At 38.9% G+C, this 25,013-nt stretch overlaps 1 non-coding gene across 1 annotated transcript; it reads left to right on the forward strand.

Moving 5' to 3' along the window:
* Window positions 1-2,965: 2,965 nt before the first annotated feature.
* Window positions 2,966-3,072, forward strand: LOC141625377 (small nucleolar RNA R71). The gene has a single exon (XR_012535162.1). It is a non-coding gene; the product is annotated as a small nucleolar RNA R71 (small nucleolar RNA).
* The last annotated feature ends 21,941 nt before the right edge of the window (window positions 3,073-25,013 follow it).

Consider the following 25,013-nt stretch of genomic DNA (forward strand, 5'->3'; position numbering starts at 1 on the left):
GTGCAAAATCATGTAATGAAGAAAAGAGAAATGGGAATTTGCGGGAAAATAAATAAAAATGACATGAAGTGAAAATCGGGAACTTACAAGACTTTAAACGCAGCAAAGGATACCTCCCCAAACCAGCGTGAGCTAGGAGGTTTCAGTAGCCAGCAGTGCTACTAATAAGTACCTTAAGTCCGCATATCGACCAAACACAGCAGGGGAGAGGTCGTGAATAGGTCCAGCAGCGTCGTTGGTCGATCGACTAAGAACGGCAGTCGATCGACCAATGTGTCAGGAACAGTAGCTCCTAGAAAGTGCAACTCAGTCGATCGACCAATGTAGCCAGTCGATCGACGGAAAATACTGCTGTACTCCTTATTTCTTCGTATTTGCTCAATTACTTGAGCTAATGAGGTCTAAAAACCTGCAAGTGCACAATAATACGCGCCTAAAATTGCGCAAAACCCAGAATAAAGTCTCAAACGCATAAAATCCTAAGCAAGCAAAATAAAATTCGAAGTTTCGCGCACACAAAAGCAATAAAAAGTGTCTAACAAAAGCAAATAAAATGTTTGGAAAACATGTGATCAACTAGTAGTTGATCAAGAACGGCCACGGAATGGCCCACTTTGTCGGCTTCTGGCTACTAGAGGTAGCCTCAACGGTGCTTATCTTAGCAGCTGCACCCTTCTTAGCTTCCACGTCCGTATGGCTCAACGGATCAACACTTTCATCGTCTCCCCAATCAATGACCTCTTATTGCTCATCAAAGTCCAAGTCGGACTTCCGTGCCTTGACCGGTTCGTCATCAACTTCCTCATTAGTGGCATAGCTAAGGCAACTAAGACCTCCTCGTGAAATGATTGGCTTCTTTACAGCTAGAGTGACTTGCAGCTCTTCCTTCCCCAAACCAGCTCCTGCGATATCAGAAATAGACAAATCTTCCTCCAATTTGCTCCCAGTCTGGGGCGGAGGGGTTACAACAGGAATAGAGATAGGTAAATCAGGAAGCGCAAAGTACGATTTCTTGTCAGAAACCGTATTACAAGTCACAGGCCACATGGGGTCCTTTTTCTTAGATGGCTGAGCAAAAACAATAGAATGCTTGCCCACTTTAAAAGTCAGGGTTCCTAGACCGACATCTATGACTGCACCAACAGTGTGCAGAAATGGCCTACCCAAAATAATGGGAATATGGGCATCCTCAGGCATGTCAAGTACCACGAAGTCGACGGGGAAGAAAAACTTCCCTATTTGGACAGGGATGTCCTCTAAGACTCCTATTGGCTGGACCGCAGATCGGTCAGCCATCTGTACTGTCATATATGTTACTGCAAACCTAGTCAATTTGAGCTTCCTAGCTAGACTCAAAGGCATGACGCTTATACTAGCTCCTAAGTCACATAATGCCTTCTCAATAGAGAAGGTACCTATATTGCAAGGAACAGAAAAGCTACCCGGGTCCTCTAGCTTATGGGGTGCAGTGTGAGACAAATAAGAGCATGACTCTTTGGTTAATGCGACAGTGTGCACATTTTCAAGTGACTTTTTCTTAGACAAGAGTTGTTTCATGAATTTAGTGTAGGCAGGCATTTGATTGACCAACTCAAGGAAAGGAACTTGTACATTCAAACTACGGATAACCTTTTCAAATTTATTGAAAGATACCTGTTTCTTTGTCGGCACTAGTCGCTCTGGATATGGGGCTGAGAGAAGTACCTTAGCCCTTTCCTCTAAATCGCGCGTGCCGGTATCCGTGAACTTAGGCTGAAAGTCCACCACCTTCTCCTTATTGAAGCTCGAACCCTCCTCAGACCGTCTTAAATGTGAGCCATTAACCGTCATCGGATCGAACTTCGGAATCGGGACGGACCCATCAGCACTCGGGTCTTTCCCCAATACTTTCGGAGTTGTCGAACCCCGGAACAAATGGTCTCTCAAATTATCGGGCATTGAAGGACGAAATTTCTCAATATCAACAGGAGTCTCAGTCGATCGACCACCTTGCTCAGTCGATCGACCGAGATGTCTGATTCGAAGCTCTCTGTAACCCGCATATCGATATCGGCCGATCGGGTATATCGATCGATCGACCGATATACCTGGTAGACGCCTTTTTCTTTGAATTATTCGTTCTGACTTTGTTTTGACTCGGTTCCGCCTCATTCTTTTCGGGGGCATCCTTAACCATAGCAGGCCCCTCCGGGGTAGACCCACTCCTCAAAGTAATGGCATTTAGGGTCTCTTTCGGTCGGTTTGATTCGGTAAGTGTCCAGGGAGCTCGAGTGGTACTCTTACTAGCCAACCGAGCAATTTGGCTCTCTAGTAGCTTCATCCCGGCCTCTCTAGCTTGGGACTCCTTCAAGAAAGACAAGTTCTTAAACTCAAAGCAAAATCGGAACCATGGGATTGTTGTTCTTCTGCTGCGGCACATAAGGAGGTTTTTGATATTGTTGTTGCTTATGATGAGGGGGCACATAAGCTTGCTGATGCTGCTGTTGTGGGGGTTGAGTCGGATTTAGGACGTTCTGGCTACTCCACCTCAAGTTGGGGTGGACATTCGACTCATAGTACGTGTTTGTTTGCCTATAGTGTTGAAAGGCAGGACAAGACTCGAAAGGACCGGGACAATTCTCGAGACATGTCCCTCGGCTCCACATCTTCTACGGACGAAAGGACCATCTCGAAAAAAGCATTTACTTGGTACATCCCACTTTTAGAAGCTCCTCCTAATTCATATTTGTCAAACCTTGCAGTGAGGGCTTCTAGTGCGAATGAGAGGAAGATTCAGCACTCTCCTCGGTTTCCTCTCGAATTCCCATATTCGGCCTTATGAGTGGCCAGATCATCGATGATCTTCCACCCCTTGGTCTCTCCCATGTTCTCAACAAATCGGCCATTGGGCCGCAAAGCATCCAATATGGCCCTCTGATCGTCATACAATCCATTATAGAACTGATTGCACAAGCTCCATTTTTCGAACCCATGGTGCGGTATGGTTCGCACAAGTTTCTTGAAACGGACCCATGCTTCATGGAAGTTCTCATCTGGCCCTTGTTTAAAGCTCGTGATCTGAGCTCTAATGGCATTCGTCTTCGAGGTAGAGAAGTACTTTTTGTAGAATGCCAGGGCTAAGGAGTTCCAGTCAGTGATCCCATGTGTGGCTCGGTCCAGATTTCTATACCACTCTCTTGCAGCATCACGAAGAGAGAAAATGAACATGGTCTCCTTGATCTGATCTTGGGTCACACCGGCCGGCGGAGGTATAGAGCAACAATAATCAATAAAAATCTCCATGTGCTTGGCTGCATCTTCATTTGCAGCTCCCCCGAACTGGTTTCTCTCAACCAGGTTAATATAGGAAGGCTTTGGCTCGAATTTTCTCGCCTCCCCAGGTAGTTCGAATCCTTTGTAGAGATTCGCACTGTTGGCTCGAGTGACTAGCAATGGTTGCTTCTTCACCATAATCGGGATTTACGGAGAAGTAACTGTCTCTTTGAAGAAGTAGAGGCAGGAGATGTAGGTGGATCTCCTTCGAACAGAGCGTTCTCGTAGTGGCTTGACAGAGTACTCAGCTCTTCCTCTGTCGGTAATACCCTTTGTGATCGTCTCAACTCGCGCAAGGATTTCTCGATCTCAGGATTTAATGGTACTAGTTCACCACCCTGTGACCTGCGCATAAGAAGAAACTACAAAAAGAATATAAGAAAAGTTTAAGGAACGGATGTCCCTTAAACTAAGAAAGACTAAAAACAAAACAACTAAAAATTAGAACTATTGCCTCCCCGGCAACGGCGCCAAAATTTGATACCCGTCGTGAGGTGTCAAAAATAATATTTATAATCTCCAACTACAACTATAGCTAGCGGCAGTCTGGTCGAACCACAGAGAGGCAGACGTAATTTCTAGTTGTTTAAATTCGGTCTAAAGTAACAAAAGGTGGGGGTTTGATTGGGTTTGATCTATAGCTAAATAAAAGAAAAGTAGACTAATGAAATATATAAAATCAAATATAAAAGAGGTACTAGGATGGTCGGTTCATTATAGTTTCGGCGGCAGCATATTAAACAGGTCTAATTCAAACACATGAGGCGGGAAATAAAGAGGTCCTCTCAGTCCACTCTTAACAGATAGCACCTTTCGATCTCGCTATAAGTCCCTAATATCACTAATACTGACTTTCGTCCTGAAAAGTGACTAATAATCTAAACTTTACCTATCTTTCGATCTTAGCATAGTTTAGTCATTTTAATTGGTGATCTAACAACTGTCCCTATCTCTCGATCTAATGGGTCAGTGTTATCCTAAGCATTCAACTAGTCGTGTGCACTCGATTCGTCGAACTAAGAATTTGAACAATTAAAACGAAAATAAAAACCTCGCGTGGTCAGTCGATCGACCAGGTATGGCGGTCGATCGACCAACACGCGAATCAGGCCGTGTTCTTTATATTGCCGCCTACACTACAACTCCCCTACGTCCTAGCACAACTGATTTAGCTACTCATACTAATGATAATAACAACAATGAAATTAACGAAATAGACAGAAGGTTTCATGCTTAAAACGAATGAACAAACAATTAACAATAAAGATAAATCGGTTTCGGGAGACTAACTAACAATTCCTATACTAACAATGCAATCAAGATGAACTGAAAATAGAGCAAGTGAATACCGAAATTGCAGAAGGATCGTAACGGAATGATTGAAGTCACAACGAAAATCCAATGCGAAATAGTTTCCCAAACCCTAATTATTTCTAAAGAATTGTATGTAAAACTTAATGTAAAAACTTGATGTCAAAACTGATGTTTCTAGGTTACGTTATATAGAAAGTATACGTAACTTTTATTTCTAAAACCTAAACATCATGGGCTTGCGCTTCCTCGGTCTTTTAATTCTAAATGGGATAGCAGATTGGTCGATCGACCGATGGTAGTGGTCGATCGATCGATCCTCGATGTCTGCGTAGCTTCGGAACCCGCATATTGGTCGATCGACTGAGGGTAGTGGTCGATCGACTGCTCGAGCTGCTATTAGCTTCTAAAATCTCGTGGATTTATCTTTTGGGCCTTGAAATGCGCACCAAGCTCGTTCCTCGGGTGAATACTTCACGTCAATTGCAATGCAGGATAATCGGAGACGGATTTAGCTCGATTTCCGCTGGATTCTTCACATTTCTGCAATAATGTACAAAAATACGGAAGTAGACGGAAATAGGGAGAAATGTAGCATAAACTACATGAATGAGCTCTGAAATGCGTGTAAAATGGGATGTAAAATATCATATAAAAGACACGCATCAACTTGTCTCTTTCAACATGTGTTTTTTCCTGACACCTCAAACCTCCCGCCAGGAACCTCGCGCCTCTTCGGGATGATCCGGGAAATTTTATGTTTCTTCACACTCACATTTCCTTGTTTTCGCATTTTTACGAAATCCGACACGGTTTCCATGACGCAGCTTTTAACATACGGATTTTTCTTTCTTTTTTTAAGGGGGGAAGGGCTAGTCGCCCCGATCCGCGACGGATCGTTTCCATGTCAGTCGAAATTCCGAAAACTTTTCGCTTTTTCGCAACACAAAAATCAAAATCGAAAATTGATAACACGACATCAATTTTTTTCCTCAAAAATTCAAGCACTCACAAATTCGAGTTTTGACCTCAAAAGCCAAATATACTCGCAAAAATCCTTTTCTAAAATTCGTTCCTGACAGTTTGAGTTTTATATTTTTCGAGTCGATTTTCAAATTTCAATTTTAACTTCAAGTCATCTTGGTTAATTTTGATTTTCAAACAAATGCTTTACGTGATTTTCAATCAAATGCTTTTACGTGTTTACGTTTATACGTAGGTGTTATCTATTGCCTGTTTTCTACACTAACGATGCAGGAACTAGTGCAAAGCAAAAGGAGAATCAACAGCCGACAACGCTCCTCCGAAACACAACACAAAAAAGCCAAAAATCACAAAACAAACCACAATCCAAAAACACATATATACAAACCGCCTTACGCAAAATACATCAACAAACGTCTATCATACAGACACTGGTCTAAAACAAACGTTTATCATACAGACACTGGCCTAAAACAAACATCTATCATACAGACACTGGCCTAAAACAAACGTCTATCATACGGTACATCGGCCTAAGACAACGGCGGGGCTAACCGCCATCTACCGAACTAAGCACTCTCTATCCTCTCAAACGAAAAAGAAAGAGAGCAACAGGGGAAACAGAGGAGCACGGCGGAAGCGCAGGTGGTTACCATGACGGTAACACTCGTTCGTTCTGCTCCATGACAAAAAAAGAAGACAGGTGTCTTGCAGACTTCGGATGATGAGGAGGCCCAGAACCATGATGCGATGCACCATTCCGATACTGAACCCCACTCATCAGCCACCCTGTCTGTGATTAAATAAGATACGATCTGAGTAATTGAATCGTATCATTACTCGGATGAAATAATTGTTTAAGGTAACAATTAAATTTGAATGAATTATTATAAATACAATCTGTTGTGATTTATAAATGGTAAAATATTTTGGTACAAGTAATTATGATATTACTGAGTCGATTTTGTATGTGACGTATTTTTATTAATACATTGATTTTTAATTTGTTAAAAATACATAACAAATTTATGTTACATGGGACATGTGACATATTGACAATTGACAAAAATAATATGGACTTCATATTATGATTGTACCGAAATTAAAGGGGTATTAGGTTAATATTGTGTTGTTTAATTTATTAGTAAACACAATGATTACCTAATTGTCTAGCCATGCAACCCTATTAAACATTGTTAAGAGCAACAATTGCATGCATTGGCTCACCCAAAAAGCCCCCCTTCCACCCGGTTTTGAGAAGACAAAAACCATCATGGTTTTCTCATATTTTTACCTAATAATATACAAAATGTTGTGTATCATAATTCATTCTTACACTCATCCAAAATTTAGTATTCTAGAGAGAAAATTAATTCTCCCCTTCTTCTCTCTAAAAACCGAAATATTCAAGTGTTATATATAATATTTTGGATCAATTTTCTACTAAAATTAATATTGTACTAGTTCCTATAATATTAATTTTATTAAGAGAAAGCCTTGGGTATAAAGCTTAGGGAGAGATCCTATACTTGGATCTTGGTTCTTCCATTAAAGGAAAGCTCAAGAACAAAAGAAAAGGAGATTTCTTTTGTGCCCATAAAACCGAAACATCCAATGTAAGAACATGATTTCTCCTCTATTTTGCTCATTTGTTTGCATGCATAAAATCCATATTTAATTTTATGACAAATTAAATTAAAAACATATATGAATATGTAAGTATATATATCTACTTTTCTTTCAATCGGTATCAAGAGCCACGGTTGTTTGCATGCAAATCGGTTAAAAGTTTTTCCGAGTTATAAGAATAACATATAAAACTTGTAAAATTTGTGTTATTATGATATATCACGAAATTAATTCATGCATGTTAATATTTCTGGTCCTAAAATGTTTTAGGATATTTTGGTTATATTTACGGATTTTTATTGTTCATATAATACAATAATGGCATTTAAATATGATTTTATGAGTAAAAATGTCATTTTCGGTCTAAAATTAGCTATACTTCGAATTTTCAGTTGATTTTTGGATATATTGTAATTATTTTGAGATAACCTGTAAATTTTCATAATTTTTGGACTTGTTATGCTCGAAAAATGGATTTTTCATTATTAAATTCGGATTTAGGTGAAAAATAGGTTAATATGAGTTAAATTTCGAATCTGGTCATAGAAAATTAATATGTTGTCACATGCAATTTTATAAGATGTGTGTAAAATAATTGGCTATAAAGAAGTCTTTTTGCATGATTTATGGATTTTTGAAGAAAAATAGCATAAATAGTGACATTATTAGTGAAAAATTAATAAAACATAATCTATGACTTAGGAAAAACGTCTAATGTTGCTTTTTATTATCTTTTTCATATCTAAAATTGAAAAGTTAATGAATATAATTTTTCCATGTTTTTATGATTATTTTAGTTAAAATCGATAAACCGCAACATTGTTTTTTTCCGGAAAAATTTCGAAATTTTTAACCTAAGATTTTGAACATTATGAGTGTCATGGTATTTTTCCAGAATGTTCACGAGTTTAAATTTCAAATTTTGAATTTATTTGAAATTTTGTGATTTATTTGAAGTTTATAGCTTATTTTTGTAATTTTTAGTCCATTAATGAACAATTTTATAAATATGAGTTAATTATGGTCAAATAATTAGTGAAGACTAAATTTTGAGTCCTAAGATGTTAGGGTAATTAACTTATGCATAAATATGAATTTATGTAATTTTGTGATTATAAAAATGTTGAAATCACGCAAATCCGTAAAAACCGAGTAATATACGATATTGGCTAATTAAAGGCGATTTAGCATAAAATTGAGCATGTTCATACATATTATAATGCTGCATTTTCTTTATGATTGTCATAATTTTAATTTATGTAATTTTGAATTATGTAATTTTACTTAGTATGGCCTTAGATTTTACTTGGTATTTCCCGAAATGTATGGGAATATCGATTCGGTTGTAATTTTATTGTGATCTCGTATCACCGTTTTGTAATTTAATAGATTTATTTTATTTTAGTTACAAATGTATAATAGGAAATTATGTAATTTATTATGTAATTTATTATGTAATTTTATTCATTCCGGAGTTCTCAAAGACGGATTTCTTCAAGAATGACGATACATGGAGACGGTGTTACCTCGAGATGCGTGCCACAACCGAAGTTCAAGGGACCAATGGAGTTGGTTTCCGAATATGTAATAGTTAAATAGTTTTTATTTTAGGAAAGGCCATACTAGGATTTATTTATTTATTTTTATGCTTGCATTTTATTTTATGTCGCATGCATCGCTAAATCGCCATAACTAAAACATGCATCATCATCTTCTTTATCGAGTTTATCGACCGTGTCAATTAAAATTATCGTAGTTCACCGCTTTAGTTCACTTAAAAGTGATAGATAATAAATTGACATGACCTCTCGCTAAAACAATTAATTGAGACATAGCCTTACCAAATAGTAGAAACCATGAAAACCTATTTCGCGAGGGAGTGCACTCGGCTACCCCGGGGTACAAACCTTGTTACGTAGGGGAAGTGGGTGATAAATGTCTAATCCACCGAATTCATGTTGATAAGGGTTTCATCGGCTACCCCGTGCCTAAGTTAATGTGGGTTTGGATAATGGACACATTTATTCGAAATTTGGATTGAACTCAACAAAAGTAATTGATAAGGGTTTCATCGGCTACCCCGTGCCCTTGTTGATGTGTTTTGGGCTATAGATAAACATTAGAGTAAGTTTATCGACCAAGAGTTCTAAAAGTAGAATCGATTAAAAGGTTAATCCACCGAGTTATATTAATAAAGGTTTCATCGGCTACCCCGTGCCTAAGTTAATATGAATTTGGGTCTTGGAATCATTTATCTAGTTGGGTAGAGGTCACTAGAAAAATGCATAAAACTTGTTTAAATCATACAATTTTTACGAGTATTATTGTGAAAACGACATTTGTTTTACTCCTTATATTTTGTTTTGTAGACCACCTCTTTTTCATAACAAATGGCAACACCAACACCAACTCCAAACGCCACACCTCTCGCTAGTTCATCATGGCTCCGATCCTTTATGGATCGATGTAAACTTGAAAAGAATGGGTCAAATTTCTCCGATTGGGATGCCCAACTCAAATTAGCCGCCGAAGGTGACGACAAGCTTCGTTACCTTACCGAGGCCTCTCCACCCGAACCTACTACTAGGTCCACCGCCGCTACTAGGGAAGCATATGAGGCTTACCAAAAGGAGTCCGCCGCAATGAAAAATGTCTTAATATTTGCGATGGAGGCGGACCTCCAAAGGAGAGCCTTTAAAATGGGCAATGCTAATGAGATTTACTCCAAACTTGTGACCATGTTTTCACAAGCTCCGCGGATCGTCCAATATGAGGCGGCCGCGGCATTCTTTGATCTCGACTTCAAAGAGGGCCAAAAGGTTAGCCCTCATGTGCTCAAACTCATGGAGCTTGTCGAGACCTTGAAAATTCAAAAGGTTGAAATCCCCAAAGAACTCATTGTAGATAGGATTCTACACTCCTTGTCCAAAGTCAAAGCATATGTTCAATTCCGGGTGAATTTTAACATGCAAGACAAGGATGTGTCTCTTGAGGAGTTGCACAAGTTACTTGTGCAAGCCGAGAGGGACATGGGGTTAAATGTGAACCCTCCCAAGGATGTGCTTAACATAAGCACTAAGAGTAAGGGGAAGTTCAAGAAGAATGGGAGAAAGGGCAAGAAGCAAGCTCCCACATTCACCAAAGCTAAGACTTGTGAAGCTAGCACTTCAAAAATCAAGAAGGGTCCTCTTGATAAATGCCATTATTGTAATGGTATGGGACATTGGAAAAGAAATTGTTCCAAATACCTTGGTGATATTAAGGCTGGAAAGATCACTCCAGTAGGTAAATGACTATCCTTCTTTTATGTTTCTAATTCAACTATGGTATTATGATGCAAAGTTGTGATAATGTATCTCCCCTTTTTATTGTAAATAGGGCCTCCACCAAGCAAAGACAAGGGAAAGGAAAAGCAAGCATAAAACACCATCGAGAAGCTAGGGATAGCTTTTATGGAGCTTTGTTTTTCATTGTCTTATTTTAAATTATGTTTTGGATTTTAGAACTTTAAGTTTCCGTGTTCGACATGGAAAAGTATTTTGGATAATGGGTTGTATTTTGGATAATGGTGACTTGGTTTGCAACCCAAGTCACCCGTTTTATCATTTATCCTTTTGTGTTCTAAAATTTATCTTTAAATGCTTGCACCTTGAAACATAAGATTTTTCACTTAAAGTGATCCAATAGACAAATATAATGACGGGTTTCATTATATGTCCACATGCTTAAGGCTTGTGTATGATCATTTATAAAGTGATTTTGAGTCTATGAACTCTCTTAAAGGATTGTCAATCACCAAGTATACATATGAAATCAATAACTATTAGTCTATCTATGAGATAGTTCTCCTTATACTTCAACATCATTAATTTGTGTCTCATATGCTATCTTTGAATCTATAGTGTATTTATTCTAAAGATAGAGTGGGAGAAAAATGAGGACACAACACACAAGGCAAGATTAAATTGTGTACTTGTGTAAATGAAGATCTACGCAAGAGAGAATGATTTGAATGAAAGTATATCTATTTACATAGTATACCGAATAGATGAGATCTATGGTTTCGAGTAAGTTCTATATGACAAAAGAGACCAAGTGAAGTAATCGTAAGAGTATATTCTCATGATAACTACACGAGGAGACCAAAAGAAAGTTTTGGAAGAAAAAATGACTAATGTAAAGTCTTAACAAGTTTTTGACTAAGTTCTATATGATAATTTTGACCAATAGTTTCAACCTTGAGATTTACTTAAGAGCCTAAATGAATCATAAGTAACATAGTAGTTATGAACGATTTGCAAAGATTGATATACCGATATCTTCAATGGCCAAAGTTTTAACCACCCAAATGTCATTGCTTAACCTCATTATGAAATGGTTAAACCTCCTTCCAAAAGGGTATTTTCGAAGGACGTATTCTAGATATTATTTATATTGGAATAATGACATTGCTACACATCATTATGACATGAGTGTGTTGGAGATTTAAAATCTCTTTCCGTAAGGTTAAGATGAGACCACTTCAGAATAGGTATTTTGAAAGGATATGATGGGAACATATATGGTTTTATCCTAATAACTTGGCAATGCAATTTATATTTCAATTCTTGATAAATTTCGATTGAGAAGTCAATTTCGAAATGTGTATAATTGAGTGGGAGTTAGGAAATTCTCATGTGAAGACATGGAATTTAGTGGGAGCTATCATCCTTTGAATATTTACAACTCATCACTCATTAAAGAATGACGAGCCAATACCTTCTTTCATAAAGAAGTTTTTGAGTTTTCAATTCTGGATGAAAATGGACTATGATGAATCCAATTACATCAAGGGATGTTGGATTAGTATTAAGAGATACACATCGTATCAACATTCACATAGGTTATTCATGTAGATGAAAATGGGATTGCCATTAGCAGTCATGGTCGTTCATTGAACCTATGAACGGTTGATCTCATGATTATTAGTAACTAATGTTTCCGCCATTAGAATAATCATGTACATGTCCAATTATGAATCATATGCATAAGAGCATGATGATTGATTGGTAAGCCATAATAGAAACGTCATGAATTCTCAAGTGGAATCCGATGAGCGATTTCAGTGTTTGACGGAATGCTCTATTGTGTGTCAAGAGGTTGCACATATTATGGAAATCCGAACACATATAAGGATTTATGAGAATCCCAAATCTTTCAAGCCTAGAAAGAGAAATAAGAAGTTTTGGGAAGATGCTTAGTTGAATAAAAGGTTATTCAAAACTAATCTTTCCTAGTTAAGCTAGGACTTGTGAGAAGTGCTAGGCTAATAATCTTGACAAATTGTTACAAGACTCTACAAAACATATACCTAGTGCATTGTGTGTGGATGGAGTACTTGATCAGTACAAATTATATCATTCATCACAAATTCGTTCGTTATGAGATAATCGATAAGAAAGTTCTTTCAAGTTAAAGAACCAAAACCAAGGTCGGGAACCTTGATGTGTACTTGGTAAGATTCATGCTATGAGAGAGAACATGAATGTAAAGGAAATTGCAAGTTTAAGAAGTTTGAACATATGGACACATGGCATGTTAAACTTCTATTGCAATTAATAAGTGTTTACACTTACGATATACATCACAAGGTTGTAATATGATATTGACTACCCGAGTGTGATGTCGACATTTGTCGTTTGAGTTGTTATTAACTCACCTTGTACATTGTTATATCCAAACGGGTTGTAGAGACAATTAAACCCCGTTAAAGTGAACATGGATTAACATTGTATTTGCCAATAGTTACTTATATGAGGTGACGTCTCGAAGTGACTAGAGTGTGATGCGATTGATGGCAAGTTCAAGTGCCATAGAGTCATGTGAGATGACTAGTCGATCACATAGGCGGATTGTTAGGAACATTTTGTCGGGCCTTATGACCGCTTATAGAGTTCTCGCAAATTTATATAGCCTGGTCGTGGCGAGAGCTACTATAGTATTCAAATGAGTCGATTCTTTTGACTAAAGACTATTCGCCTAAGATGGCACAGTTTCAGATTGACTTTGATTTATGTTACTACGACCTTCGTAAATGGGGTCAAATGGGCATATTTTGGGTTATGATGGTCGTGGCTAGTCGAAGGGAATGAGTGCGATAGGAATTGTCCACCCCTAGTCGGGGTTATAACAATATCTCGGGGCCACTCGAGGAGTAATGAACTGGAAATGCGTGGCCACGCTCGGAAAGTATCTATGATAGATAAGTCCAGGTCAATCGTTATTCTCCGGATCGAGGAAACCACTCTCGATATGATCACTTGCAAGTACGACCGAAAGACACCTTGCATTGAGTGGGAGATAGTAATAGGACAAGAGAATTGGTGACGCACACTTGTCGAGGACAAGTGGGAGATTGTTGGAATATGTGTCCTCCGACAATAATGCGATCACGACTGTTGATCATGATGATCACATGTTTAAATCTCATTATAAAGAATACAATTGGGAAGTAATATTATTCATCAACCTGTCAACATATATCGGTAATGATTGGGTGACTAGAGTTTGACATTATCGTCGTGCGACGGTGGTGATCAGATTGACCCCTAGGTCATACCTATAGGGCAACACTCTTAATTGATTATTTAATTAATCGTATAATGTTACGAGTTAATTAAATTACTTGAAAATTGACGGACGATTTTGGAAGTAAAATTTACGTATCATATTGAAATGTGATTAAATAAGATACGATCTGAGTAATTGAATCGTATCATTACTCGGATGAAATAATTGTTTAAGGTAACAATTAAATTTGAATGAATTATTATAAATACAATCTGTTGTGATTTATAAATGGTAAAATATTTTGGTACAAGTAATTATGATATTACTGAGTCGATTTTGTATGTGACGTATTTTTATTAATACGTTGATTTTTAATTTGTTAAAAATACATAACAAATTTATGTTACATGGGACATGTGACATATTGACAATTGACAAAAATAATATGGACTCCATATTATGATTGTACCGAAATTAAAGGGGTATTAGGTTAATATTGTGTTGTTTAATTTATTAGTAAACACAATGATTACCTAATTGTCTAGCCATGCAACCCTATTAAACATTGTTAAGAGCAACAATTGCATGCATTGGCTCACCCAAAAAACCCCCCTTCCACCCGGTTTTGAGAAGACAAAAACCATCATGGTTTTCTCATATTTTTACCTAATAATATACAAAATGTTGTGTATCATAATTCATTCTTACACTCATCCAAAATTTAGTATTCTAGAGAGAAAATTAATTCTCCCCTTCTTCTCTCTAAAAACCGAAATATTCAAGTGTTATATATAATATTTTGGATCAATTTTCTACTAAAATTAATATTGTACTAGTTCCTATAATATTAATTTTATTAAGAGAAAGTCTTGGATATAAAGCTTAGGGAGAGATCCTATACTTGGATCTTGGTTCTTCCATTAAAGGAAAGCTCAAGAACAAAAGAAAAGGAGATTTCTTTTGTGCCCATAAAACCGAAACATCCAATGTAAGAACATGATTTCTCCTCTATTTTGCTCATTTGTTTGCATGCATAAAATCCATATTTAATTTTATGACAAATTAAATTAATAACATATATGAATATGTAAGTATATAGATCTACTTTTCTTTCAATGGGCTCAAAAAGGCAATTCATACGCTAATTTGAGCCCGAGCCGGTCAAAATTCAAAAACGACCGTGAAAAGGCAAACGTGATTTTATCACGCCTCAAGGTGACCTAAAATACCAATAAGGTCCATTTCAAGGCAAACTGACTCAATACAAGCCCAGTCAGGCGCTTATTTGGTCAGACGTGAGACCGTCGCAAAGGCAAAAATTCAATTTTGTCCACAAACACCCAAAGAAGGTCCTTAAATGGCAAATACGGGTTTTCCCAACTACAATGCAACCTAGTGGGACCCACTACCCAAGCAAATAAACTTGACATTGTGAAATGAGGCGGTTTCTCGCCTCAATCACGTTTTTCGAGCCTAGGGAGCGGGAACGGGGACCAAAATGCAAACTAAAAGCACCCCTATACTCCTAAACAGGTTTCTAACCTAATGCAAACATCAATTTCACTCGAAATTGGCTCAATCAAAAACGCCCAATTCGATTTTTTAGGGCAAAATCCGCCTAAATTCAACTAAGCTAACAATCAACAAATTTGAAAGGATTCAAGAGGAAATACTTACCTTGAGATGACATTTGTTGACAATGGCACGAGTGAAAGCAAGCTTGAAGGTCCTTTAATGGCGATTTTGCGGGATTTCGAGGTTGAAGATGAATAATCATCCGCAGCTCAACCTCGCGTCTTTTTAACAAGAAATGGGGAAGCCGGCTTGCATCGCCAGGTGGCTCGCGCCTAAACCAGGCCTCCCCTTTTCTTTTTCAGCGAAATTTGGGCTTTGGCCCAATTTCCCATGACAAATTCCAAAATTTTCGTTGACGATATGAATGTCGTCATTTCCTCGGAAACAAACAAAACAAATAGCAAAGATTTAAAACTCGCTATTTTCAAGCAAGCGGCGATCAAAACCGCCAACTTCAAAAATAATAGCGTAAGTTCGAAAACCGCTATTTTCTCCAAATTTCGAGCAAACGGCGATCAAAACCGCCAATTTCAAAAATAATGGCGAAATCAAAATTCACCATTTTCCTTCAAATTTTCCAAAATAATGGCGAAAATTCAAAAACCGCTGTTTCAAGCAACGACAATTAAAACCGTCAATTTCAAAATAATAGTTGGAAATTGAATTCCACTATTTTCACCACACATGTCAACGACGGCACATAAACCGTCACTTCAATCGATAGTGAAGATTCCAAATTCACTATTTCTTCCAACACGTCAACGGCGGCACATAAACCGTCACTTCAATCGATAGTGAAGATTCCAAATTCACTATTTCCATCAAATGTCAACGGCGGCACATAAACCGTCACTTCAAACGCTATAGCAAACTCAAATTTGCTATTTTCCTTCAAAATTGAAACAAACGGCGATCAAAACCGCCACTGCAAATTCAAACCGAATGGTGAAAATTCTAAATTCACTATTCCTTCAAATACCAGCAGGGGGCTTCCTCGCAAAACCCACTCATTCTAAAGACAGTGATAGTGAGAACCCATACTCACTATTTCCCCAGCGACATCATGAGTTCGCTATTCTCAAAACAAGCCCAATCGACGCGGCTACTCCCATGGTCCATTAATCGACCACCCCATTGGCTGGCGAGCCTTTGTCCGCAACCTTTTCAAGGATACATCCCGAAGATGCCTCGGGTACATTTCCTTACCCTTTCAAGGATACATCCCGAAGATGCCTCGGGTACATTTCCTCATCGCGGCTGACGAGCCTTACAACGCACCACGGCTGGCGAGCCTTACAGCGCATCTCGGCTGGCAAGCCTTACAACGCATCTCGGCTGGCGAGCCTTACAACGCACCGCGGCTGGCGAGCCTTACAACGCACCGCGGCTGGCGAGCCTTACAACACACCGCGGCTGGCGAGCCTTACAACGCACCGCTGCTGGCGAGCCTTACAATGCACCGCGGCTGGCGAGCCTTACAACGCACCGCGGCTGGCGAACCTTACAACACACCGCGGCTGGCGAGCCTTACAACGCACCGCGGCTAGCGAGCCTTACAACGCACCGCGGCTGGCGAGCCTTTGTCCGCACCCTTCCAAGGACAGATCCCGAAGATGCCTCGGGTACATTTCCTTGTCTCGGCTGGCGAGCCTTACAACGCACCGCGGCTGGCGAGCCTTTGTCCGCACCCTTCCAAGGACAGATCCCGAAGATGCCTCGGGTACATTTCCTTGTCTCTACCGGGCGAGCCTTACAACGCACCGCGGCTGGCGAGCCTTTGTCCGCACCCTTCCAAGGACAGATCCCGAAGATGCCTCGGGTACATTTCCTTGTCTCGGCTGGCGAGCCTTACAACGCATCGCGGCTGGCGAGCCCTCCTCATATACGCATCGCGGCTGGCGAGCCCTCCTCACGTACGCACCGCAGCTGGCGAGCATTCATCCGCAACCATGCAAGGACATATCCGAAGATGCCTCAGGTATGACTCTTTCTTATGGCTGGCGAGCCTTCATACGTAGTCTAATGGACTTTAAACGACCCGCACGGATAGTCGACAGACTCTAAACTGTTCCCGATGACAGGTCCTGGACTCGTACCCTCGAGTCGCCTTGGCGTCGCCCTTCCCGACGGCAGGTCCTTGGCCCGAATCCTTTCGAGCCGCCTCGACGTCGCTTGGGTCTTCAGGTTGTAATCTTCGATTGACCTGGGGACTCTACTTTGACTTTCGCCCTGTCCAAGCCTCAGTCAAAGTGGGGGCTCAGAGATACCCAAAGATCTGCGGAGACTCCAACAAACACCCGATGATTATCGGACTACAACATGTTTTGGGATCGCAGCGTTTGATCGACAGTTTGTGTACAACTTTACGTCGGAAAACTTAAAACGATTTCAAAAACAAAACATTTCAAAAATACCTGGAGTGTTTAATGCACGACGACGGGGTCGCAATGACACTAACTAGAGTCAAAACCGACACCGGACCAAAAACCGACTAGAAAATTCAAATCCCGACTCCAACAACGAGTCAAACCGAGTCAACCACAAAAACAAAATATCTTCAAGCCTTCTATGCTAAGTTTTTCCGGATTCATGTTGGTCAAGTACCAAACATGTGACTACAAAACCTAGGATAGAACAAATCATGATTGCGTTTGTTGTGAAAGCGACAACACAACTCGAAGACCCGCGGCATGGCTCGCGCCTCTTTAAGCAGCCCAGGTAGTCACGTCGCTTAAAAGTCACACAACCACTCATTCTCCTATAAATACCTCTCAAATGCCACCCATTTGAGACTTACGCGAGTGTCCGCCCCCTCTTTTCTTCCTTAAAATTCTCGACTCGACTTCTTAAGTCACAACCCGACGCATATTTACGACCTACCGATCGTAAATACAAGCCTTACACATTGTTTGGTACCGTCATCGTGCATTAAATCACTTATCCGACCACTTTGACCACTACACCATCACTAAACTTTTAAAACACTCTTTTACTTACCAAAACGGTTTTAAACCGAGTTTTTTCTGATCAAACAAGTTGTTACACTTACGTCGGTCACTCGCCATAACCAAACATGTAAGTATGAGGGTGTAAAAATCCTCTTTTATTATATTTTCATTTGTTTCATGACTTTAACATGCTAAAACATGCATAACATGAACCAAAACATGGGATAAACGAGCCAAAACCGATTTTTGGTCTGAGGCAGAAGCCCCTTAGATCGCCAAATGGCTCGCGCCTAAATGGGGTGCTCAGACCAGAGATCAACCGTGTTTGTTCTCGTCATTTCCCTCAACCCATTTTTCATATTTGTAACCGATTTTTACCATTTCAAGTATTTTTGAAACCTTTTTGTTTCATTTCACATGTTTTAACCATAAAGCATTTTTCACCCTTGGTTCTTCATACCATGACGGTTAAATCCGTGTTTCGGTGATAATATTTGGTTAATGACATTTAAAAGGTATTTTAAAGCCTTTTATTTCATTTCTTTACATTTTCAAGCAAACATATTAGTCACCAACACAAAGTCATCCTTGGTTATACATACCATGCCGGATTTTAACCCGGGTACGATGATGAGTATCGACTAATTACATTCAAAATGGACTTAAAACAATTAGTCCATAATCATTTTCAAAACTATTCATGTCAAGCTTGTCAAACCGAACCCGACACCGAATATTATCAAACAATGATGACTATTCGAGTCTAGTTCTTCAAATCGACAAATGTGGTCTAAACGACCCTTTCAAATCAAACCGGGTTCAAATACCCATTTTCGACACGTTTCATAACGTTTTCTAAACAGTCAGAACACGGCATATAACCGTTGGCTAACCCGCGCCTCAAGCAGGCCTTTTCCTTCTCATTTTCAAAACCAGAGGGAGGCCCATTACACCGCCGGCTGGCTCGCACCTCTTATAGCTGTCTGGTACAGGGCCTGTTCCCTTCCAGCATTAGTCTAGGACGATCCCGACTCCGGTTAACCCGGATATAGGACGGATCAGATGACCATTCAAACCATATTTGCAAAATGCCTTACTAAGACAAATGGATCATGTTATGCACCTTAAACCTAATACGGTAAATGGATGTTTAATTTCCGTCTTGCATGCAAATCAATCATTAATCCAACTCGACATCTTATACTTGATACTTGGATTAAATCAACCGACTTAGAAAGCTCTCACATTTTAGTTTAAATCATTGGATTCACATTCATGCATTTAAACCGTTTTATCAATTTTTGCATTCAACCAACCAAGATTGATCAGTAGAGGCCGCTAAACGCGGGCGGGATTGGGTGTCTGATTAAAGGGCTTCCCAATATGTGCCTTCACCTCTTACTCAGAAACTTTGGATAGTGGACGACCTTATCCAGGGCGTACGAGAGTCATTCTAGAGATAAGATGCTAAAGAGGGACAATTTCCTTATCTTTAGTACCTATGTCAAACGCTGCTTTGTGCTTCGATTTGACCGAGGTATAAAGTGGAATTTGAACGGGTTCCAGGCATCCCACAAATGCTTGGTGGCGACTCCGAACATCTCTAATCGTTTCGAGACCCTTACCGAGACGAAACCGACCGATCTAAAACGATCCGGTCGAAGGTATTTTTACGCCGCCGAGCGTGGCTTTCAAAAAGACCGCTGTATGTCCGCAGATCGAACCGGACCTGCAGGTGGACCATGTCCACAATAACAAATAAAAAAGACGACAAAACATGAATACGTTGTTCATACTGGCAACGTCCGCCCGAGAAGGATAGTAAGATTAAACTATTTTTGGAGATAATAGTACAAATGTACAATAGAAGATTAGACGTGCTCAATAAGAGCCAAAAGTAATACCTAAATCTACCAACAAATTTGATAATCTTAATGGACAAGAAGATACTACCCAGTAAGATGAAGGACAAATGATATTGAAGTTTCCGAGATCCAAACAGACTTCTTCGATCGCCAAAGACAGCAGAACATCAACCAATTTAAGCCTGGGACAAATTGAGTTTCCCTCTCAGAAGGAACCTCACAAATCAACTCCGTCCATCTCCTTAACTAACCCAGACTAAAACAAGAGTCGTTATATAAAAACAAATTTGTTTCACCCTTAATTAGAGACCTATGTTAATTAGGAAATAAAAACTTTTAGGAAATACATAAGTTTCATAAACAAAACCAAAGACCAAGACAAGGCAACTCAGGTCCTATTAGGAGACAATTGCTAGGTCACTCAAATCCCAACACATGTCAACTTTAAATTACCCATCGCTCTTTCAACTTGAACTCAATTATAAACATGTCATTTGTCTCAACTATTTAACTTTTTTATATCTCACTTCTCAACCCGACATGTTTTACCCATTTATTTTATGGTAGTTCATTTTCAACCAACTTAATCTGTTTAACTCATAAACCCAATTAAGCTTTATAATTAATTAATAAAAAAAAATATTGGTAATTCTTAATTTTAGACTTGTTGGTTGAATTATCGTGTTAACCAAACGAAACCATGCCCCATTTAAACAAATGGCTTACTTATGTCCTGTTTATGTCGAAAGACCTCAACCCTAATGTAACGACCCAACCCACTAGTCTACCATCGTCGTAACACAACTCCAATACGACGGGATGCTCCATCTGGACGCATTATTTGTCCTCACTTAAGACCAAAAGGAGAAGACCTTGTTACTAAGTGATGGGCGTAATTTATTATAAGTTTCTCATGATCTCCTTATTCTTTCCATGTGGGACAACTTTTCTCACATTTTATGGGGTGTTACATTCTCCCCCACTTAAGGAGCACAACGTCCCCGTTGTATCTGGAAGCTTGACCGCTAATCCAGAATCCTCCTCCGCTAGGTGGGTGATCACATTAGAGTGTATAACCACTGCTTTCAGAAGCATATAACAACTGCCTCCGATCACCACACACTCGCAGGGTTTCTCTAATACCAACACCGGTTAACAAAGACAATTATAAATATCAAAACTCGCGGCGTGGCATTGAGGAGGGGGGGATTGGGAAGATAAAAGATAACTCATCTAGTATAAATGTCACATGTGAACCCCTTATACCAGCAAACCAGACCAGTACCTACTGGTTTGGTTGCAATTGCTTTGCCCAGTTTTACTTTTACTTCTTTTTTTACCTTCTCTTTTCTTATCATGCCCAGGTCACACAACCATGGGCTCTAATTCCATTTGTAACGACCCGACGCACCATGGGCTCTAATTTCATTTGTAACAACTGCTTCCGATCACCACACACTCGCAGAGTTTCTCTAATACCAACCAGTTAACAAAGACAATTATAAATCTCAAAACTCGCGGCGTGACATTGAGGGGGGGAGTGTGAAGATAAAAGATAACTCACCTAGTATAAATGTCACATGTGAGCCCCTTATACCAGCAAACCAGACCAGTAGGTCTACTGGTCTGGTTGTAATTACTTTGCCTAGTTTACTTTTTTTTTTACCTTCCCTTTTCTTATCATGCCCAGGTCACACAACCATGGGCTCTAATTCCATTTGTAACGACCCGACGCGCCACCGTCGTAACATAACCCTAATACGATGTGATGCTCCCTCTGAGCCCATTATTTGTCCTCACTTAAGTCCAAAAGGAGAAGACCTTGTTATTAAGTGGGGGTGAAATGTATTATAAGCTTCTCATAATCTCCTTATTCTTTCCATGTGAGACAACTTTCCTCACATTTCATGGGGTATTACATCTAAAATTTGAAGCCACGTTGTACCGTGTCAACCCCAATTACATAAAGGTCAACTTCGTATAGGGTTTATGTTGTGTTATCAAATTAGGTTAATGATTCTTATTTCTAATCCCCTATTTACTAAATGAATAGGCGAAACTCCAACTTTTCCCGCCTAAAACATATTTCCTAGATTAGTATTTGATATTTTTAGCATATACTATTGGTGTGGACATGATAAGTTATAAATGGATATAATCTTTTGTATTTAAATATTTATAATATTTAATATTTCACATTTTGCACAAATTTATCTCCGATCTTTTTAGGATAAGGAAATTATTTTTTTAAAGAACTTATTGATATAAATTTATTAACTTTTTATGATAAGAAGTTGCGGCTAAAAAATATGGAATTAGTAAATATTTGTTAAAATTCATTGACTTTTTATGATAAAAATTTGTAGCTAAAAAATATGTTATTAGTAAATTTGTGTAAATTAACATCATTAATTTCTCGGTAAAAATAACAAAAAAAGAATTCAAAAAAAAAAATACTCATTTTATTAATTCTTACGATTTAAATTTTGATTTATTTCTCTAATCAAAATAAATTAAGGAGAAACATGAAAAATAAGTGAATTGTCAATATAAAATCTATAAATAATACACTAAAAAAGTAAAACTCTATAAATACCGTGCATATATTACACATGGTCTATATTTTTTTTTTTGGTAGAATGTAAGGATATATTAAAACATCACCGAGCAATCATTACAGCGACTCATACAATTTGGAATATGCCGCTAACATGTAAGCTAAGTCATATAGAACAACCTCCTAACACTAGTGTAGCCAAGGGACAGATAAGCTGCCCTGCCACCTATCTCTATATCTAGTCCTGATCACATTTTGAATGTTACTGACAACATATTCAGGTCTAAACAACATACTATTAACCCTGCACTGATTTCTAACCCACCAAACATTATAAAGAGCAGCTACCAGAATGGCAGCAATTGCATCACCTTCTACCTGAGACTGGAATGCCTGCCTGCTCCACCAGTCCTCAAAATTAGAGGTAGGCAGCTGAGTCATACACCAGTCAGAGAGCAGCTGAATACATCTTCTGCTATAAGGACAGTGGAAAAAGAGATGATCATGTGTCTCTTTATCCATCCCACAGTACAAGTCACACCCATCTTCAGTACTACCAACCAATCTGCAAAGTCTATCCTTTGTAAGTAATCTCTGCCTCATAATCAACCACCCAATGAAGCAGTGTTTAGGGAGGTTAACAGAGTTCCATATCCAAGAATGCCATGACACAGCAGGTAGCATCCCTCTAAGCCACTTATAGCCACTAGCCACAGAGTAAATGCCATCCTCATCAAGCCACCATGTACCAGCATACCCAGAGATCATTTGATTTTTGCATCTGCAAATACTACGCCAGGACCAGCTAGCCCCAGCAGGAGGTTCATAAACATTCCAATCAGTTTGTTTGATATAGATACTATGGACCCACTTAACCCACAAGTGGTCCTTCTTTTGCATAATCCACCATATATACTTCCCCATAGCTGCACGATTCCAGAGAGTAATGTCAGTAATCCCCAAACCTCCTTGCTCCTTAGGAAAACAAACACTCTCCCATGAAACCAAAGTTGGTGCATTTGCATGAATATCCCCTTGCCACAGAAAGTTTCTACAAATGCACTCAATTTTCTTCATAATAGTAGAGGGGAGGATGAAAATTCTGGCCCAATAAGAATGAAGAGTACCTAGGACTGATTTAATAAGCACTAGTCTACCAGCATACGAAAGTTTCCTAGCACCCAAAGCCCTAATTCTATCCATTATCCTTTCAACCAGAACACTACATTCAAGGACTGAGAGCTTCCTAGGAGCAATTGGGACACCCAGGTACTTGAAGGGCAATGTCCCAACTTTCAGGCCAGATAGATCAGCAACCTCCTGCAATAGCCCTTGAATCATCCCATTACCATATATATTAGACTTACTAGCATTCATTTTCAGACCTGAGGCAGCTGAAAATGTAGCAAAAGCTCTGAGAAGCAGCACAATAGATCTCCTATCACCTTTACAAAAGAGTAGTAAATCATCTGCAAAACACAAATGAGAAAGCTTTAACTGCTTGCAAAGGGGGTGATATTTAAACTCCTCATATTCCTGAACCACATTCAGCACTCTGGTTAAATATTCCATACACACTGTAAAAAGCAAGGGGGATAATGGATCCCCTTGCCTTAAACCCCTCTGCCCCTTGAAGAACCCAAAGATTTCTCCATTAAGAGACAAAGAATAATGTGAGGTGGAGACACATTCCATAATCATGCTGGTGAATTTAAGAGGAAAATTTAAAGCCTTCATCATCTCCTCAAGGAAGCTCCATTCCAGAGAATCATAAGCTTTTGGAGGTCTAGCTTCATGATGACTCTAGGAGAGCAGGAGGACACATGGTTTATATTAGTAACTCTATAAATACCGCGCATTTATTGCGCGGGATCTCAACTAGTAAAACACTACATATATTAAGTTTAATTATGTTTTAATTTCCTTTTGTCTAATGTAAACATTATTTCGATTAATATTGTTGATACCACCCCATTTTACTAAACTTATCTTTTTTTCTTATATAAGATTGTGCATTAATTATTTAAAAAGTTCTAATTTATCCAACACATTAGCCGTTAACATCTGAGGTGATAATGAGTCGAGTTGTGCACGAACTTGACCTTACTCGGCTTGTGCTCATGAAACAAGACTCGTGCTCACTTGAGTTCGAAAATATAGAACTCCTTACCATGCATGCGAGTTTTAACCCAACTCGAGCCACTCGGCTCGACTCGAATCTATATACATTTGTTAAGTTACCCGTTCTTTTTCTTATATATATTTTCAATAACAGGATTATAT

This window comes from Silene latifolia, chromosome X, assembly GCF_048544455.1.
Source record: "Silene latifolia isolate original U9 population chromosome X, ASM4854445v1, whole genome shotgun sequence".
NCBI classification, from domain to species: domain Eukaryota; kingdom Viridiplantae; phylum Streptophyta; class Magnoliopsida; order Caryophyllales; family Caryophyllaceae; genus Silene; species Silene latifolia.